This window comes from Cervus elaphus, chromosome 31, assembly GCF_910594005.1.
Source record: "Cervus elaphus chromosome 31, mCerEla1.1, whole genome shotgun sequence".
Classification (NCBI taxonomy): Eukaryota; Metazoa; Chordata; class Mammalia; order Artiodactyla; family Cervidae; genus Cervus; species Cervus elaphus.
In genome coordinates, this window is record NC_057845.1 from 7169947 (window position 1) to 7174193 (window position 4247).

The following is a 4247-nucleotide window of genomic DNA, read 5'->3' on the forward strand; positions in this document are numbered from 1 at the left end:
TATCTAAGAGGTTTACCCCACACAGACTCTGTGGCTTCAGTGAGGCAGCCTCTGCCTAGCACTCCTGGCTAACAGTTAACAACTGTCTCATTGGTACCACACTAGGGCTAAGCTCTTATTTTTCTAGATCTATAACTATGTTAACAATGGTTTCCATAACACAACCTTAGCACATTAAGAGCAAAAACATAGCAAGCAAACGTTAACCCAATAACCACTTTTAGAATAATTTTTCTTGTGTTTTCTAATAGGGCTTCCTCACCCCCCAAAGGGCTCTATGTCTATTAGGGCCTTTACATGATCAGGTTCTTTACGTTATTTTATGATTAGGGTATTGTGAGCAATCATGCATATTAGTACCAAGGGCATAAATGCATTTGCCAAACAAACTAAATACCAGCAAAGGAGTTTAAGTTGAAACACTCCTTTCATCCTGGATAATCTCATAAGATACCACCACCTGGGAAACTTATTGATTAAAGTTCTAAATTGACTCTTATTTGGAAAGAGATCGGGGAAGGCCTTCTGCCTGTGTCACAGAAATTAGGGAGGAGTCTATTGAAGCAAGCATCAAAAAGACAGATATCATCTTTAAGGTGAGCGCCGGGGGCAGCTTTTCGGAATCCCTGAAAACCTGATCCACCTTGCCTGTCAGGTTTTCTCCTCATGACCTTGTCACGGGTGGGATCTCGTGTGTTGGCTCCCAGCACCCACAGGGATCAACTCCCCATGTCATAGGGCAGAGCTTAGGAAGGTCAACAACTGGTTCTGAGATCAAATGGGTCAAGGATTAATTTGTAAGCAAGAAGAACACATTCAGGCTACAATGCTAAATGCCCACTGTAGGTTGAGAAAAACTTTATACCATAGACTCCTGATGTGATTTGCCGGTTACCTGCAATCTGGTTACTCCCATCTGGATCTAAAACCCACAGTCATTTATTCCCATGCTTTACCTCCTGAGAAGTGAGAGAATGTGATATCCACCTTGTGAATCACTTATTTCCCTTTACCAGAGTGAAGCAATCATTGGGATACATTGATCATTTTCATGCATTCTGCTTTAGACTGTTTTCAATAAATCTGGTTATTCTGAAATAAAAATCTTGGTTTTCTTGCTACTTATTACATATAATAGAATTTAAAAAAAATTTGTAATTATTAACTACCTTGATTCAAAAAAATGTTGTGTTACCTGTTTATGACATATAGTCTCTTGATATTTCAACCTCAGTTGCTCTGCCAGTTCTAGGTTTGTGATTTTTGAAAATTATTTTAACACTGTAAATTTCCTCTTTTGTTAAAGAGGGGATCATGTTTTTGCTGCTGGGAATTCTCAGACTAAATGAGATAATGTCAATCAGTTTAATTGTTGCTTAGCATATAGTAAATATTCTGCATATTTTACCTTCAGAAACCATCGACTGCAAAGTTTCACACTTTCCCAAATTTTCTTCCTATGCTTTATTTTTCAATTACGCAGACAGAAATTTGCTCATTTGGTTCTGTGATTCACTCTTGAGCTCTGTAATTTTGAAAAATGCATGATCTTGTGGTACAACCACCACAACCACAAAGGCGCCATCACTCTCCCAATAAAATCCCTCATGCTTTTTAAAAATCCCTTTGCAGTCAGTCCTTCCCCACACTCCTAAACCCTGTAAGTAACTCCTGGTTCTAAATTCTTATACTTTTGCCTTTTCCAGAAGATCAGAGTGTTGGGGGTCCACAAGGCCACTTGCATTATGGAGATTTGCTAGAAGGGCTCATGGGATTAAGCATATAATTGTGCCCATGGGCAAGGTTTATTATAGCAAAGTAGTAAGGGTACACAGCTGGACCAAATAGGAAAGAGAACCAGGAAGATTCAGGAGGTATTTGTGTGCTTAACTTGTGTGCTAATTTGTGAGCTCTTTCTATCCATGAGGATCCATACAGAAATTAACCTTCTCCTAAAAATAGAAATAAACCATTCTATATATGACTTTTATGCCCAGGTTTTTAACTGGGCATAGATCAAAAGTTCACTTCTGTCACTCAATTATGTCTGACTCATTGTGACCCCATGGACTGTAGCACAACAGGCCTCCCTGTCCATTCTCAACTCCCAGAGTTTACTCAAACTCAAGTCCATTGAGTCAGTTATGCCATCCAATCATCTTATCCTCTGTAGTCCCCTTCTCCTCCTCCCTTCAATCTTTCCCAGCATCAGAGTCTTTTCAAATGAGTCACCTCGTCGCATCAGGCGGCCTTCTGCTTTTTTTTTTTTTTTTTTTTTTGCCTTCTGCTTTAGCATCAGTCCTTCCAATGAATATTCAGGGCTGATTTCCTTTAGGATGGACTGGCTGGATCTCCTTGCTATCAAGACTCTTCTCCAACACCACAGTTCAAAAGCATCAATTTTTCGGCACTCAGCTCTCTTTACATTCCAACTCTAACATCCATACATGACTACTGGAAAAACCAAAGCTCTGACTAGACGGACCTTTGTCAGCAAAGAAATGTCTCTGCGTTTTTATAATGCTGTCTAGGTTGGTCATAATTTTTCTTCCAAGGAGCACACATCTTTTAATTTCATGGCTATGGTCATGATCTGCCGAGATTTTGGAGCTCCAAAAAATAAAGTCTGTCACTGTTTCCCCACGGATTTGCCATGGAGTGATGGGGCCAGATGCCATGATCTTAGTTTTCTGAATGTTGAGTTTTAAGCCAACTTTTTCAGTCTCCTCTTTCACTTTCATCAAGAGGCTCTTTAATTATTCTTGGCTTTTTGCCGTAAGGGTGGTGTCATATCTGAGGTTATTGATATTTCTCCCGGCAATCTTGATTCTAGCTTCTGCTTCATCCAGTCCAGAATTTTTCATGATGTATTCTGCATGTAAGTTAAATAAGCAGGGTGACAATATACAGTCTTGATGTACTCCTTTCCCAATTTTGAACCAGTCTGTTGTTTCATATCCTGTTCTAACTGTTACTTCCTGACCTGCATACAGATTTCTCAGGAGGCAGGTCAGGTGGTCTGGTATTCCCGTCTCTTTCAGAATTTTCCACAGTTTGCTGCGATCTACAGTCAAAGGCTTTGGCACAGTCAATGAAGCATAAGTAGATGTTTTTCTGAAACTCTCTTGCTTGTCTGATGATCCAACAGATGTTGGCAATTTGATCTCTGGTTTCTCTGACTTTTCTAAAACCAGCTTGAACATCTGGAAGTTCACAGTTCACGTACTGATGTAGCCGGACTTGGAGAATTTTAAGCATTACTTTGCTGACATGTGAGATGAATGCAATTGTGTGGTAGTTTGAACATTCTTTGGCATTGCCTTTCTTTGGGATTGGGATGAAAACTGACTTTTCCAGTCCTGTGGCCACTGCTGAGTTTTCCAAATTTGCTGACATATTGAGTGTAGTACTTTCACAGCATCATCTTTCAGGATTTGAAATAGCTCAACTGGAATTCCATCACCTCCACCAGCTTTTTTCATAGTGATATTTCCTAAGGCCCACTTGACTTCACATTCCAGGATGTCTGGCTCTAGGTGAGTGATCACACCATCATGATTATCTGGGTCATGAAGATCTTCTTTGTACAGTTCTTCTGTGTATTCTTGCCACCTCTTCTTAATATATTCTGCTTCTGTTGGGTTCATACCTAACACACACCATACTGTGCCCATCTTTGCATGAAAAGTTCCCTTGGTATCTCTAATTTTCTTGAAGAGATCTCTAGTCTTTCCCATTCTATTGTTTTCCTCTATTTTTTGCACTGATTACTGAGGAAGGCTTTCTTATCTCTCCTTGCTATTCTTTGGGGCTCTGTATTCAGATGGGTATATCTTTCCTCTTCTCCTTTGCCTTTTGCTTCTCTTCTTTTCACAGATATTTTTAAGACCTTCTCAGATAACCATTTTGCCTTTTTGCATTTCTTTTTCTTAGGGATAGTCTTGATCACTGCCTCCTGTATAATGTCAAAATGGTGCCTGCAAAATTCCAGACCCCTAGAAGGAAAACACAAGTTCAGCAAATGACTGTATTATTTGTATGAGCAGTATAGATGCAGTGAGCCACATTATCAGTTAGTGATTGATGAGAACTCTGCTGAAATCTAATTCTCAGATTTAGTATCAGTGAAACACTGATTTTATAGAGTGAGTGAAGACCTGTTCCCTCCAGTTTTTTTTTTTTTTTTTTTTCTTATTAACTCTTTCTACTTTTTTTCTGGAGAGAGTCCAAAAGGTTGGTATTATTTC